The 17,389-nt window shown below is 41.3% G+C and overlaps 1 non-coding gene across 1 annotated transcript; it reads right to left on the bottom strand.

Annotated features, from left to right (window-relative positions):
- Positions 1-12,429: 12,429 nt before the first annotated feature.
- On the bottom strand, positions 12,430-12,536 carry LOC112081690. The gene has a single exon (XR_002896612.1). It is a non-coding gene; the product is annotated as a small nucleolar RNA R71 (small nucleolar RNA).
- Between the last annotated feature and the right edge of the window lie 4,853 nt (positions 12,537-17,389).

Raw genomic sequence — 17,389 nt, 5'->3', positions numbered from 1 at the left:
GGATTTGAGCGTCGACGATGCTATTATAACTTGATTCGCATCAAGATTGTAGATATCAAAGTAGAATTAGACTAGCTATATTATGTTTTTTCCAAATTGTTGATACACTTGATGTAAACAATGGTTTTTTTTTTTGTTTTAATAAATTTAACATTCATTTAAAAAAAAAAATCTTTTTCTATATACAACAAGTGTACAACCTTTAGACATGCAAATTGTAGAGTGATTATGAGAACTTAACTTGGATCTATGGTGATATTTTTATGTGTTATTAAATATAGATATATGATATACTCATAAATTGCATCATTTAGTGTACATATTTTAGTCCAAATCATGTCTTATCTCATGCATTTTAGGTCTTTAGGCATTGTTTTAGGACTTAGAAGAATGCATTAGGTCCAAGAGAGTTTTGCATGGTTTGGAGTGTTAAACAGGTGCTTTTGGAGCCAATTTGGAGTGGAGGATGTGATTCAGATGAAGAAATGGAGTTGGAATGATCAAAAATGGTGAAAAGGAGCAATTTTGGGTTTCTCGGCAAAATGGTGTACTGAAGGTCGAAGGTTCTCGGCCAAAATCCTTCCCGCGGGCAGCTTTCTCGGCCAAAAACACGTACCGCGGCCAAGTCCCTCGGCCAAAAATCCCGGGTGTAGATACATTTCCAAAATCGCATCACCAGAAGATCTTGCCGGCCGATTCAGCTGTCGGAGTCTTCATAGAAGTTGGAGATAATTGAGTCCAGAGTTCAGCACAGTTAGAATCAAAGCATTTAGACCACGGAGCTTAAAGATATGGTAATCGGAAGACGAACAGGTCTCGCATCCATTCCGGAGCAATCCGATACTCCTGAATGATCGCCTGTCCGGGGAACCTTCCGGTCCGATTCATCTGTCGGGTGATTCACCAAAGTTGGAGAGGATTGGATCACGGTTCCATAGCAAGTGGAATAATGGAATTCGGACGCGTGAGCAGAAAGTTGAGCTTGTCGGAAGAAACCCCTGTCTCGCTGCCGTCTTGGACCGATCCGATGAGCTCCGAAGAATGCGAAGGACGGCGCACTTCCACGAAGATTCAGTTTCCGGGGTCTTCATAAGAATCAGAGATGTTTGAGTCCTCTTTCCATAACGTCCGAGATCATCCAATTCGGATCTATGAGCAAGAAGTTAACGTCTCCGGAATGGACACATGTCTAGACGCCTTTCTCTGATCGTGTAAATGCATTGCGAAGATGAGCCCTCCAGGAAGCCTTCCACTTCCCAAGCGCCGATAGTTTCTTCACCAAAGATCGAGCTGAATGAGTTATCTTTCTCATGGAACTGGTTTCAGGTCATTTGGAGTTACGAGCTGAAAGTTACACTGAACAGAAGAGAAGCTGCTCAATTCGGGTTTTAAGAGATGCGACTGTAAGCTAAGTGTTGTGTCCTACCTCGGCGTGAATACCTCCGCATGTTATGCCGAGGAGGCATGTTTACGAAGCCTTGGGACTATACCTCGAGGTAGGACTTCGGTCTTTCAACACCGAGGCTCCCTTGATCACCAAAATGATCCCCAAACGACTAAGTGTTGAAGCAGACCTTGGTGTGAACCCTTCAGCATGCTATGCCGAGCTCCTATGTTACACAAACCTCGGGTACCAGGCACCTCGGCATGTATGCCGAGGTCCTCATCTCTCCAACCCAGATCACAAACAAATCCTCTTCACGTTTCAAAGCTTTAACCGGATCAAATGCCAAGTCTCATGCATGTTCTTCAAGTGTTCATCAAAGTTTCAACCCAGCACATGACCCCCTGGTGTATGGCCCTCGGTGTGAGACTTCTTCAGATGGCGAGGGGTGGCTCCAGCAACCCAGAAAGTGCGGGTCAGTACCCAGTTTGTCCTGGGCTGACCCGGCCCACACCCTTTTATATAAATAGTTTTTAGAGACTAAAACCCTAGTTATGCTTTATCTTATCCTCTAATCTGCTTTCTCTTTGTTTTCTCTCTACTTCTTAGTGTAAAAACGAGTTTGATCAAGAGATAACTAGCATATTTAATCATCTTAAAGCTGTTTCTTATCATCTAATCATCTCATCTCTGCTTCTAATCATGATTAACACCACCTCTTGCAAAAGAAATGGTGTGTTAATCATGATTAGTGAGTAGTTATCTTTTAAGCTTCTAGGTGTGTAGATTAGGGTGCTTAGATGATCGGTTTATGATGTTTAGGTTCTAGATTCTCATCTCCTTTCCTTAGTTAGCTGCTCTTAATGCTAGATCTTTGCACATCACTCTGATCTAAACCTTAGTCATTTCTCCACCCACAAGGTGTTTGATGAAATGTCTTAATGAGCTAAGCTAAGGGTTTATGCCTTTTTCATCATGGGAATGATTTGTTAAATGCATGAATGACATATTAGAACTGTTTCTTAATGCTCACTGATTCATATTTCACAAATGATGATTTGGTTTGAAAGTGGATTAGTGTAGAGATTAATGCCTTCATGAGAGGATTAGTCTAGATTTGAGTTCTAAGTTAATTGGTTTTGAGATCATGTGATTGCTTGTTGCTGCTTTCTGTGTAAGATTCGGTCTCTTTGAAATAGAAACCGTTTGGTCATTATTAGACTTGATACTTTATGCTTGTCGATTGCTTGATCTTGCTTAAGGTGAATTAATCTTGATTAAGTGATTTACAAAGAGATTATTGTCATGGGAATGAATTAATCTGCTTTTGAAGTCTAGACTAAAGAGTAACTTGCATTGCATTATTGTTCTTAGCATCATGAATTGATATCTACAGCACCCTAATCAATGATCACATCTAGAGGTTTAGCTTTTACCATTTGCTTAATCACCATCATCTTGTTTGGCTTAATTGTTTAGTTCACTAATCATACTTGTTTGTTTCTTGTTTATATTTTCACTTGTTACTTGTCACCAAACCTGTCTTTGATTAGCTTGACTTAAGAACTTATCTTATAAACTAGTGCCTAACTACCACACATATGGATTGACACCCCTTATACTACTTTGACAAGGGGATTGATAACCCATCTAAGAGCCTCAAAACTCTTAGTTATCAATTGGCGCCGTTGCCATATTGTGTGGGGATAGGCCAATGCAACCTGTTAACACTCAATGGATCAGCACGGATTTTTTTTCGGATTTTACTTAATATTTTTACGCGCAATGGATATTAAACCCTTCTCTTTTTGTTCTGATTTATTGATTATGCAATCATCAACCATGATTTGTTCTGCATGATCATGTCGGTGTAAAAGTGTTCTATCGAAGAGGATTTCAAGATTGATAAGGATAACAAGTATTAAACATAGCTTGATTTCTACAAGTTCTTTCTTTTAGGTTTGTTCGTATTGCATGGAGCTAGTGTAGCCTTCGAACTGCTCGAATAAGGATTGATAACAAAAAGTACTTAATTAATTGACCAAAACTATCTTAGGAGAGCAATAGTGCTATACATACGAAAACCTAGTTATAAGGCTTTGTGAACGTCTACGGACTTGAATCCATTGCATGATCTGCTGCTTAGCTACCATCGAAAACTGAGTAGTTACCCTGTTAGAGAATAGGTGTTTAGATATGCGAAAGTATGGTAAATACAATTCATTGTTCCCGTTTAGGAAACTTTGAGCTAGAATTGATTAAAAGCTTTGTTATTTTGTTTAAATCAGTTTTAAACTCTGCGATGTCCCTAAAAAACTCAGTGCCTAGTTAATATAGTTTACATTGCTTTTATTTTATTTGTCATTGCATACTGATAATCATGACACATTGACACCCACTCTCAAAATTCTTTGTCTTAGACTTCTACTCTAACCCGCTCTTGAATTTCAGAGACATGCGTAGATTCTTTGTAGATTGACCCCTAAATCTTAAAAAGAACATCTGTGAACTTTCTGACCTAGGTTCTTCTAAATATTAACCCTAACAGTCTCGGCCATAAGAGACCACATCAAATATCAATGGTCTTTCCTTGTGTTGTTCCGTCTCAAGCATTTGAATGTCTACAAGAACAATTTTGTTTCCAGTGAGAAGTTGGAGGTCATAGATAACTCCTTCAGTCTTCCTTTGAGATGAATTTACAAAGATGAAACTCATGTTAGATGTCATTAAAGTCTTTATGCCTAGTCTGTACTAATATGGATTTTTAATTTTTATAGAAACATTTTTTTCGATTTAATGATTTTTTAGGTGAACTTCTTGTATTTGTATTTTAAAAGCCTTTATAAGGATATTGCACAATGAGAAATGAGAAATGGAGCCAAAGGAGTAGACCACGTTCAAGACATGTTTCTAAATCCAAAAGATCAACCAAGTACCAAGAACCTAGGAAAGGTTGATAACACCGTAATATTACCCATTTTCATTAGTGTTTTCTTATGCTATTTCAAAATTTTTAAGTAGTTTCAAGTGCTTTTATCATGGTTTTTCTATATTTGTAGTTTCAAAACCCTTTTCAGGTTACTTAGGCAAAAAACAATGAAATTGGCCAAAAGTGGCCTTTTCTCCAATTTCACACCGTCAGAAGTTTCACATCCGATGAAGATCTTCTCACCGTCCGATCAAGCTCAATATTAGTCACAAGATAGAAGAGACAATCAGATGTCTAATTCAATTGGATTGGACGCAATCCAACGGTTGGAGCATAAGTTATTTTCAATTTACTGAAGACATGTTCTGCAGTCTCGCAAAAAAAAGCAAGAGAAGGAATGAAGTTTGGACATCATAAGCCCACCACCGCGGTCCAGGAGCTCGTGACGGCGGTGAAAACTATCCTGGCCGCACTTCAGAGCCCTCCAACTGCGGTGATCCCACATTTATCAGCCTTGGTGAGCCCTATTCTGTGACAAGTCCATTTTCGGCCCAATGACCCGTTTTCAAGCCCAACTCATTCTTTCTTCAAAGAAACCCCTAAAGACTACCAGAAAGACTTGGAGACCTATAAATATGTATTTTAGAAGACCTAATTCGTGTGTGCTACTTTCCCTTTGTTAGGGAGGCGCCCAACTTTTGTTTCTTCTCTTTAGATTAGGAAGATAGAGATTCTTCTCTTTAACTTTTGTTATTTTTTTCATCTATCTATTCATTTTATGCAATCTCTTTTCTATGATTCCGGCATGAGATCGAGAGTTATTTTCCGAGTTTGAGTGATTAGATGATTAGGGTGACGAGAGTTGGCTAATCTTATAAGTGTCTATCCTACTTTCAGAATCATAGAAAATCCTTACCTAGATTCCTTGTGTCATAGATCCTAAACCCTAATACCCAACACGTTTTTCATCTGTTGTTCTTGTCTATTGCTTTTAGTTTTATTTCTTGTTTAGCTTAGTAGAAATCATGACACCAAAACCCCAAAAAAAAACTCCATTGGTCTTTGACTTCGATTACTAATCTAGTTAGAAGTTTTTGCAGAAAAGACAACTCTCCCTATGGATCGACACCCTAAGTACTACAACCCACGGCTGTGCACTTGCAGAAACTAGGGTTTAAAAATTTAAAACTTTTTTTGCGATACCAACCCAAGCTCGCATCAAATTTTTGGCGCCGTTGCTGGGGAGAGATTCGTTCTTGCTTCTACGAAACTTCATAGGTTAGTAAACCTGACTCTTAAACACCATTTTCTTTTATATTTTCATTTTATTTTTCTTTGTTTCAGGCTTTTGGAACATGTATTCGCCTCTGGAGCAAGATGAGATCATTGGGCGAGGGTGTTATAACCTGTGTGCTCCTCAATACTCTCACACCTACAGCCATATGGATTGGAGCTCTCATTTCTGAGATTAAATTCTGAACCAGAATCATAAGATCCATCAATTAAGTCTACAACTTAATCAATTAAGTCTCGAGCTTAATCAACTTGTTGCTACAATGAATCAGATGTGTATAGTTGATGCCAAGTCTTTTCTTGTCTTCTGTTTAACGTTAGATCTCTATATTAAAGTCAACCAGATGTTTGATGATCTTTCTGAGCGTTTGAAGTCCATAAAAGAGGAAGCTGCTGAATAAATAGACAGTATTCTTCAAGAGCTGAATGAATCCACGCCTAGAGATCACATCATCAAATCCAGTCACCAAGGAAGATAAGAACCTGTTTCTGTTCCCAGCAATGATCTCATCACTACCAAACCATTTGAGTGCCTCGAAGTAGATAAAGAGGATCACAATCCTCCTTTTCCTTATGAGCCAAAGCCTTCCTCTGCCTCAACTCCTCACAAATTTGAGTGTGAGAAAAATCTAATGAAGGATGATACACTAATTGTGAAGTCCCTGATTGAAGCTCCTAAAAAAGAGCAAGGAATAGAAGTTCATGATTCTCTTTGTGATATCAAATCTGATGTGATTCAAATACCAAAGCTCGCTGAGGGAACAATTATTTCGAAATTTCATTCATCTATGGTTTATATTCACAATGGAGATCTTTCTTGTGCAGCTTCATTAGGTTTCATACCCAATTTGCCTCTTCAAGTGGGAGATTGTCTTGTTCTTAATGATTTCCATGTTATGGAGATGAGAAAGGATGCAAAGAATTCTCATTGCCTGACCATATGTAGTGGAGAAAAACCAGTTTTTGATCCTAGAGGAGCCACAAAGTACCCTGAAAACGTCCTAGAAGAAGGTCCACCATTCACACATCATGAAAACATCAACCAGAGAAGTTCAGTGTGCAACAAGAATTCTTTTGATGCACACTTGATCTTTGCTTCCATTGGACGTGATGGAGACTCAAATGGAGCCAAAGTGAAGCATAGATGGACCTCAAGGCTCTTTCCTCAAGACTTTTCACGGAGGAGGAAAGCATCAAATATTCATATACTGAAGAAGTTTCAATACTAGTCTTTGATCTCAGAGGATACAATTCCTTTATATGTATGTATTCTTTTAGTTTTTCTTCCCTTTTCCATTAATTTTTTCTTTTCTGTTAGTTTCAGGTTTTTTTAAAACACTAAAAAAAGATATGATCTCCGCGGCCAGGAGCTCCTGACCCGCGGCCGCACCAAGTTCCACCGCGGCCGCGCACCCATGACCCGCGGCTGACCCACATTGACCCGCAGCTGTGACTCCTTCACCCGCGGCCAAACCAACCTATGACCCGTGGCCATACCACACCATCCAACAGCCTAGTCTCCTGACCCGCAGCTGATCCAGCCATACCACAATCCCGATTCACTGATCCGCAGCCGAATACAACTAGATACACTTGGCTATTTCACCTTCTTCCTTGGTTAAATCACTCCCCATTCAGCCAAAATCACTTTCACCTCAACCATCATCCCCAAATACATTCCACCATCATTTGAATCATCAAATGCATTCCACCATCATTTGCATCATCCATTACATCCTGCATCCAGGTAAGTTCCCTTTTTCTTATCTTTTTCTATACATACAAATCTATTTCTTATCCTTGCATGATTTATTTCACACTAGGGGCAGTGTGATTTAAGTCTGGGGGAGGATTTCATCTATTTCTAACCACATTTTCTTTCATGAGTCCTTGCATTCTGCATTTTTCTTCAAAATTTTTCAGTTTTTCAAAGTGTTTTCAAAGTATAAATACGTTTTGAGGAAATAATGACAAAAATCTGTGATGATTGATGTGCTACGAGGTGAGGGCACGAGTTTTACCCTTAATAAAAACAAATGAAAGCCGCAAGTGCACAACTAATCAGTTGTAGTACTTAGTGATCGAATCCACATGGATTTGTGTGCCTAGTATTTTACTACGGTTTCTAAGTTTATGTCTAGACTAAATCGGTTTTAGGGGTTGGTTGTTTGTCACGGATTAAACTAAAACTAAAGAAAGCAAATGAATTTATATTATAAAGCAAGAAGAAAATCGAATATAAGAAAATGAAACAAGCAGAAAATCGAACTAAGGCAAATAAAATGCAGATCTAAAGAAACAAGTAAATATCGATTGGTTTGTAAACTATGACTAAAACCGATGAGCTTTCGGGAACTCTACCGGGATCATAATTGGTTTCAGCACTAGGGATTTTAGATTGGGATTGACGGATATCGATATATTAGGGTTCTAGAGCTAGAGTTCGGCGGTATGACTACGTCACCGTCGTGATCATAACCAATTATTTCTCGCAACCCTAACCAGTAGGTTTCCACTCTGGCCCTGGAGGGGAGAAAATGCAAGAGCTGCATAGGGCTCGTCAGTACTCACGATTTTGCCGCAGGTAGGTTTTCATTCATACGGAAAAATCGTCCGTTTCATTCTAGGTTGGATACTTAATGAAAACTTTCGCAACACTAACTATCTAGATCAGATACGAGGTGATCAATCAAGCATACATGCATTAAAGATGAGAATAAACAGAGAACATAGTTAAAATCCCAGATCTAAAAATCTAGATGTCTTAATCGATTATGAGAGCCCCTTTCAGGAACCCTAAGCCCAACTCGGGATCTACTCAGCCATGGTTGACATCATCATTGGTTTTAATGAAAGCAATCAAAAACAGTAAAGAAAAGATATGAAAGAAAGCTTCTCTATTGATGAACTCAGAGTTGAACAATCTTCTCTAAAAATCGCATAAAACGGCCGGGTAAAAGGGTTTTTGTAAGAGTATGAAAGACCCTCTCTAAAAACGACCTAAATGATAAGTATTTCTAGTCTTCAATACTCCAGGGTCTCTAGGTTTCCAGAATTGAGGCTGGGAAATGACTTGGGCTTCGGAAATGGGCTTTTTAGGTCGGAAATATAACTGGCCATGGTCGCGTGGGCTGCGAGCGTGGGGGATGAAGGCTTGGCCGCGGTCGCGTGGCTCTGGCTGCGGTGGATGGGCTGATGGCCGCGGTCACGTGGCTTGCTGGCCGTCTTCGAGTGTCTCCGGGGCAAATGAAATATCTTGAGATCCAACCGTTGGAATGTTTCCAAACCAAGTGCATTTGAAAGCTGGTTGAGTCTTCTATTAGTTGTCCAATTTTAAGGGTGATCAGTCGGTGAGAAGGTCTTCGTCTCTCCATCAGAGTTCTGACGGTATGCATTTATCCAAAAGAGTCTTTTTGTTCCAATTTGCACCTCTTTATCCCAAATTACCTGAAAGGTCTTTAAAATCCAAAAACATATAAATCCTTTGAAAACCTTTGAAAATGGAGTAAAAACACCTGCAAAAGATATTAAAGTGATCCATTAAAACGGTCAAAATCTGGTGTTATCAATGATATGTTCATAATTTGCATCATTTAGGTTGCATAAATCATTCCAAATCATGTTTTATTTCATGCATTTTAGGTCCTTAGGGTTTGTTTTAGAACTTAGGAGATGCATTAGGTCCCAATGAGTCTATTGCATGTTTTGTGTGTCTATCAGGTGAATATGGAGCTGAAAAGATGAATCCAGGAGGTGGAATGGTGAGCAAAGCTTGAAAAAGTGGAAAAATTGGGTCCTGGGAGGTTATCGGCCATTCTCGCTGGCCAGGAAGGTTTTACCGGCCATTTCCATGTACCGCGGGAAGTTTTACCGGCCATTTTCATGTACCGCGAATGAAGTGTATCGGCCAAAATCTCCGGGTGTGAACGTGTCTCAGAAATCGCCTGTCCGGGGAGCCTTCCGGTCCGATTCAGACGGCGGGTGCTTCATAGAAGTTGGAGATCATTGCATCACGGTCTCTTAGCAAGTGGAATCGTGGAATTCGGACGCGTGAGCAGAGAGATAAGCTTGTCGGAAGGAACCCCAGTCTCGCAGGTATTCCGGACCGAGCAGATCAGTCCTAAAGGATGCGAAGGACGGCGCACTTCCAGGCCGATTTAGTTTCCGGGTCCTTCATGAGAACCAGAGACATTTGAGTCTTCTTTCCAGAACGTCCAAGAGCATTCAATTCGGATCTATGAGCAGAAAGATACGGTCTCCGGAATGGACACATGTCTAGACGCCTCTCTCTGGTCGTGTACATGCACTGCAAAGATGTGCCCTCCAGGAAGCATTACACTCCCCAAGCACCGAAGCTTCCTTCACCAAAGTTGGAGATAAATGAGTCCTCTGTCTTCTGCAACCAAAATCATTCAATTCGGACTAGTCTCATAGGAGTTACACTCTCCGGAATGCGAAGTGGTCTAAGCTGCTCTGGATGCTGCGAGATGGTCTTGCGACTTGGTTAACCCGCAGGCCTGAAGATGAACGCCTGAATGCTGATGCTGCGAGTTGATATGTGCGGGTAAACTATCACTGGAAGAGGTTTGAAGCTCAAGAGCAAGAGAAATGCTAAGTCCACAATCGTGCGACTTAGGCATGCGAGTTAGCCGCGCCTGGAATTATGCCGCACGATCACTCGTAAATCACTCCGACTTGAGCCTGCGACCTAGGTGCAATAGAGACCAACCCGCACAGTTTGTACATTCCCCAGAAACCGCCTTAGCCCTGCGAGTTGGAGAGGAAGGAGACCAAGCCGCAGCAACACTCGCAAAACACTCCTACTTAGGCGTGCGGCTAAGACAAGGCGATTCAGGCTTCACAAGACAAGTCTTCATCTACTGTGACTTAGGTGTGCGACCTGGGAAATACTGGACCAACCCGCAGTAATTCCCACTTTATCCATTAAAGCCAGGTCAGGACCCGGTTTGTTCCGGGCTGACCCGGTTCGTTTTTAAGGAAGTATAAATACTTTTTAGGGTTTTTTGGGAGAGAATTAAGTTTTATTCCCTTTGTCTCTTGCCTCTTTTGTGAAAAAGACTCCATTAAGAAGAGAAATATCTATATTTGAGTGTTTAATCAAGAGAGTTTAAAGAGATCTGGGTGTTTAAAGCTGTTTTCTTTTGAATCTATCATCTCCATCTCCATTTCTCATCATTAATCATGCTAATCTTCTCAACTTGCAAAGGTTTAAGAGAGATTAGTATGATTAGTGAGTAGTCACCTTAATGAGGTTCTAGATGTGTAGGTTAGGGTGCTAAAGTGTTAGATTAGGAGTGCTTAGGGCTAGATTCATTGATTCATTTCTCTAAACAACTGTTCTCTATGCTAGATCCTTGATAATCACTTGAGATTTAGATTCTGGGAATTTCATGCACCAAAAGTGTTTGATGAAATTCCTGAAAGAGTTGTGTTAGAGGTTTAAGTAATTTTTCATCATGGGAATGATTTGTTAAATGCTTGAATGATCATTGAGAACTGTTTATTAATGCATATTGGTTCATATTTCACAAATGGGAATTTGGTTTGAAAATGGATTAGTATAGGGGTTAATACCTTCATGAGAGGATTAACCTAGATTAGAGTTTTTAATCACTTGAATCATGTCTCATCATTGTCATCAGCATCTCTAGTTTAACACCAAAGCACCCTGACCAACTATCATGTCTAGAATCTCATGCCTCCATCATATCATATTCACATCATATCATTTGTCATTGTCATTAGTCTTTAATCCTGTTTATGTTTATAGTTTTCTCTAGATTAATCAAAACCCACTCTTGTTTGCTTGAATTAAGAACTTGATCATATAGCTTAGTGTCTAACACCACATCTGGATTGATAAACCTCTTTGTGCTACATTGACAAGGGGATTGATAGCCCTGAGACCTTAAAAAGTCTTGTCTATCAATTGGCGCCGTTGCCAAATTGTGGTTTGATTAGCATTAAGCTCTGATCTGTTCTTGAGATCAAGTGCTTACTTTCTTGTTTTTACTGATTCCTTTCAAGTTCTGTTTGTGATTTCAGGTGTATGAACACCAGGTCTAGATCAAGAAGCTGTGGTCCTCCTTTTCCTCTAAACGACAACATCAACCTTTTGGTACCAAGGAGGAGAAGAGACAGACGTGGTAGACAAATTGATCAGACTGAGATGGCAGAACAAGAAGATCACGTGGTAGATATAGAACAACCAGTTCAGGAGCAACAGGCTCAAGGTCATGGAGCTGGTATTGGAGTTGGTCAATGGCTTCACCAGGGTAATGTTCAGCAGGAACAGGTGCACCATCAACAAGCTTATGTCCACCAGGGACAAGCTCAAGCTCATCAACAGAGGCATCAGGCCAATGTTCAGCAAAGACACCAGGTGCACCACCAACCCCACCCTTTCCAACCACAGCAAAGAAGATATGAGCAACCCCAAGTCTATGTTGGAGAGAATGACAGGGCCAATGCTCATCAGTATGGAGCTGGTATTCAGGCACCACCTGTGCAAAACAACAACTTTGAAGTGAAAGCATCATTGCTGAATATGGTCCAGAACTCAAAGTTCCATGGGTTAGCAATGGAAGATCCCTTGGAACACTTGGACCAGTTTGATAAGGTGTGTGATCTGACCAAGATAAATGGAGTTTCAGAAGACAGCTTTAAGCTAAGACTATTCCCATTCAGTCTTGGTGATAAAGCTCATCAATGGGAGAAGAATCTTCCAAGAGGCTCCATTCAAACCTGGGAGCAATGCAAGCAAGCCTTCTTATCTAAGTTCTTCTCTACCTCAAGAACTGCAAAACTGAGGAACCAAATCTCTAGCTTCACTCAGCACAGCAATGAAAGTTTTGGTGAAGCATATGAGAGATTCAGGAGCTACACAAACCAATGCCCACACCATGGGTTTAGTGAGGCTTCTCTTCTCAGCACACTTTATAGGGGAGCTCTTCCCAAGATTAGAAACCAGCTAGATACTGCTTCCAATGGGAACTTTCTGGGTAAAGAGATACATGCTGCTTTAGAGCTAGTGGAGAACTTAGCATTGAGCAATGATACTTATGGTGAAGACTATGACAGATCAAATAGGTCTGAAGGTTCAAGCTCAAAACAGAGGCTCACCAGAGAAGTTAAGGAGTTGAGGAGTGAATTAGACAAGCTGAAATTCACCACCCAGAAGCCAATAAATTTTGTTGGAGAGTATGAGGAACCTTCTCAAATCTTTGAGAACATAAGTGAAGAAGGTCTTACCCAAGAGGAGCTCAACTACATTGGGAATCAGAGGTTCCAAAGATATCAGTATGGTAATGCCAATCCAAACCTCTCTTACAGGAACACCAATGTAGCAAACCCACAAGACCAGGTTTATCCCAATTCTCAAGCTCCAAAGAACTTTGTTCCCAAGAACAACTTTCAAGGGTCATTCCAACCCAAGAATCAATTTGGTCAGAATCAGAGTTTTGGTCAGCAACAGCAAACATTTCAGGGCACTGGTTACACTTCACAGCAGCCAAAGGCACCACCAGGGTTTGGTCCACCACAGTTCCAACAGCAGGCGCCGGTTCAACAACAGTTTCAGCCACCAATGGTTCAACAGCAGCCACAGATGGGTACAGATATGGTTGGTATTCTGCAACAACTACTTCAGGGTCAACAGACTATGCAGCAGGAAATCAAGGAACTGAAGCAAAACCAGGCATCAAGCTCAAGGAACCAAGGTCACCTACCTGGAAAACCAGAACCCAACCCCAAGGAATATGCCAAAGCCATTACACTGAGGAGTGGCAAGGAGTTACCTGGTATTGAGAACAACAAAGTGATCATTGAGGACAATGATCAACCTGAGGGGGAGGCAGCCTTAAAGGATGATCAAGTTGCTGAGAAACCAAGGACAGAAAAGGGTAAAGAGGTAGCAAAGGAACCAGAACCAGAGAAGAAGTATGTGCCACCACCTCCATACCAACCCAAGCTCCCATTTCCAGGGAGATTTAAGAAGCAACTAGTGAACAAGGCAAGAGCTGTATTTGAGAAGGCACTCAAAGAGACACCACTCACAATGCCTCTCATTGATGCATTCTTAATGATGCCGAAGATGGGGAAGTTCTTGAAGGATGCAATTCTGAACAAGACAAAAGAGCTTCAAGGCATGGTAGTACTAAGTCATGAATGCAGTGCTATCATTCAGAAGAAGTCCATTCCAAGGAAGTTAACTGATCCAGGGAGCTTCACACTCCCTTGTGCCATTGGACCTCTTCTATTCTCTGGATGTCTTTGTGATTTAGGAGCATCAGTCAGCTTGATGCCATTCTCCATAGCTAAGAAGTTGGGCTTTAGAGTTTTCAAACCCTCAAGGATTTCTCTTATCCTTGCAGATAGATCAGTTAGATTGCCTGTTGGTATGTTGGAAGATCTACCTCTCAAGATAGGTGGTTTTGAGGTTCCAACAGATTTTGTTGTGCTGGAAATGGATGAGGAACCAGTAGATCCTCTCATCTTGGGCAGGCCATTCTTAGCCACTGCAGGAGCTATTATTGATGTGAGAGGTGGGATAATAGAGCTTCAACTTGGGTCTGAAAGGCTCAAGTTTGATGTGAATGAGATGATGAAGAAACCCACCATTGAAGGTCAATGTTTCTATGTGGAGACAATGGCAAAGTTGGCTGATGAGTTGCTTGAGGAACTGAACACTGAGGATCCTCTTCAAGCTGCTCTAACTCAAGAACAAGGAGAGAATGAGCTCTTGGCTGAAGCAAGTGAAGGGTATAAGCTGTATCTGGACAATGCAAGAGAGCTGGGTCCTGAAACAAGGTTTTTGGAGCTGGAACAAAGAGGCTCTGAAGTCTTTGCTATCAAGGAATCAGTCACCAGCCAAAGCAACCTGGACCAGGACTGGAATGAGGCTGATGCACCCTTTGTTGAGCTCAAGCCTCTACCAACAGGGCTCAGGTATGCGTTCTTAGGCCTGAACTCTACTTTTCCCGTGATCATAAATGATAACTTGCTGGAGCATGAGGAACGTGCATTACTTAGTGAAATAAGGAAATTTAGGAGAGCCATAGGGTATTCCTTGGCAGACATTAGAGGAATCTCTCCTGATATATGCACCCACAGGATCCACCTGGAGGACCAAGCCATGTCCTCTATTGAGCACCAACGTAGACTTAACCCCAACCTTAGGGAAGTGGTTAAGAAGGAGATACTAAAGCTTCTTGAGGCAGGGATAATTTACCCAATCTCTGACTCAAGATGGGTGTCTCCTGTTCATGTTGTGCCCAAGAAAGGTGGGATCACAGTGGTGAAAAACGACAAGGATGAACTCATAGCTCAAAGAACCATAACTGGCCATCGCATGTGCATTGACTATAGGAAATTGAATTCTGCTTCTAGAAAAGATCATTTCCCTTTACCATTCATTGATCAAATGCTTGAAAGGTTAGCTAATCATCCTTATTTTTGTTTTCTCGATGGGTACTCGGGGTTCTTCCAAATTTCCATAGACCCCCGGGATCAAGAGAAAACAACATTCACATGCCCTTATGGCACTTATGCTTATAGGAGAATGCCCTTCGGTTTATGTAATGCACCGGCCACTTTTCAAAGATGTATGATGCACATTTTCTCTGACATTATTGAAGAGAAAGTTGAGGTGTTCATGGATGACTTTAGTGTCTATGGCTCCTCCTTCTCGGATTGTCTCTCTAATTTGACACAGGTGTTGGAGAGATGTGAGCAGCACAACTTGGTGCTGAACTGGGAGAAGTGTCATTTCATGGTGCAAGAAGGAATAGTTCTTGGGCACAAGATCTCTGAAAAGGGTATTGAGGTTGATAAGGCAAAGGTGGAAGTGATGGTGAATCTGCAAACCCCCACTTCAGTTAAAGGGATAAGGAGCTTCCTTGGTCATGCAGGGTTTTATAGAAGATTCATAAAGGACTTCTCAAGGATTGCCAGGCCCTTAACAAGACTGTTGTGTAAGGAGGTGGACTTCATCTTTGATGCTGAATGTGAAGAAGCCTTTAAGTTGATCAAGGAGGCATTGGTTAGTGCACCAATAGTTCAGGCACCAGACTGGTCCCTACCTTTTGAGGTCATGACAGATGCTTCTGACTTTGCTGTTGGAGCAGTACTTGGACAGAAGAGGGACAAGAAGCTGCATGTGATCTACTATGCCAGTAGAACACTTGATTCTGCCCAAGAAAAGTATGCTACAACTGAAAAGGAAATGCTGGCAATAGTTTTTGCCTTTGATAAGTTCAGAAGCTACCTGGTGGGATCAAAGGTCATTGTGTATACTGATCATGCAGCCCTCAGGTACTTGATGACCAAGAAAGATGCCAAGCCAAGGCTGTTGAGATGGGTTTTATTGCTCCAGGAGTTTGATATGGAGGTGCTTGATAAAAAGGGGATTGAGAATGGGGCTGCAGACCATCTCTCAAGGCTGAGGATTGAAGAAAAAGTCCCCATAGATGATGCTTTGCCTGAAGAGTCTCTGATGGTGCTCCATTCCTACTTGGAGTTTGAGGAAGTAGAGAGCATTCAAGAAAGGAGGATGCCTTGGTTTGCAGACATAGTGAACTATCTTGCATGTGGGGTGGAGCCTCCTGAATTAGATGCTTACAAGAGGAAAAAGTTCTTCAGAGATGTCCAGAGATACTATTGGGATGAGCCCTACCTCTATGTTCTGAACAAGGATCAGCTATATAGAAGGTGCCTTGCTGAAGAGGAGATGCAACCTGTGTTGCAAGAATGTCATGGTTCCGCTTTTGGAGGTCACATGGGGGCATTCAAAACTGTGGCAAAGGTTCTTCAAAGTGGGTTTTGGTGGCCTACAATGTTCAAAGATGCCCAGTTGGTGGTTTCAGCATGTGATGCCTGTCAGAGGCATGGGAACATATCTAAGAGAAGTGAGATGCCTCAAAACCCCATTCTAGAAGTTGAGATCTTTGATTGCTGGGGGATTGACTTTATGGGACCTTTCATTTCATCCTATGGAAATCAGTACATCCTTGTTGCTGTGGACTATGTGTCCAAATGGGTTGAGGCCATTGCTTCCCCTACCAATGATTCCAAGGTTGTAGTGAAGCTGTTCAAGAGCATCATCTTCCCAAGGTTTGGAGTTCCAAGGGTTGTCATCTCTGATGGAGGATCCCATTTTTTGAACAAGACTCTGGAAGGTTTATTGAGAAAGCATGGAGTTAAACACAAGATAGCTACTCCATATCATCCTCAAACTAGTGGCCAGGTTGAAGTACCCAATAGACAGATCAAGGCCATTCTTGAGAGGACTGTTAGCTCAAGCAAAAAAGATTGGAGCAAAAGGCTAGATGATGCATTATGGGCTTACAGGACTGCCTTTAAAACTCCAATTGGAACATCACCATTCAGTTTGCTATATGGGAAGAGCTGCCACCTTCCTGTTGAGTTGGAGTACAAAGCTATGTGGGCTGTGAAGTTTCTAAACTTTGATATCAAGACAGCTCAAGAGAAAAGGATCATGCAACTTCATGAACTTGAGGAGATCAGGCTTGAAGCTTTTGAAAGCTCAAAGATCTATAAGGAGAAGACCAAGGTTCTGCATGATCAAAAGATTCTGAAGAGAGAATTCAAGTATGGTGATTTGGTCTTGCTTTTCAACTCCAGACTTAAGTTGTTTCCAGGAAAGCTTAAGTCTAGGTGGTCTGGACCTTTCAAAGTTCTTGAAGTGAGGCCTTATGGTGCCATTGTCTTGGAAGGAAAGAATGGCCAGGAATTTGTGGTGAATG

The sequence above is a fragment of the Eutrema salsugineum genome, unplaced genomic scaffold, assembly GCF_000478725.1.
Source record: "Eutrema salsugineum unplaced genomic scaffold, Eutsalg1_0 scaffold_10, whole genome shotgun sequence".
In the NCBI taxonomy this organism is placed as follows: domain Eukaryota; kingdom Viridiplantae; phylum Streptophyta; class Magnoliopsida; order Brassicales; family Brassicaceae; genus Eutrema; species Eutrema salsugineum.
The sequence above is the reverse complement of the archived record's forward strand: the minus strand, read 5'-3'. Positions and strand labels throughout refer to the sequence as shown.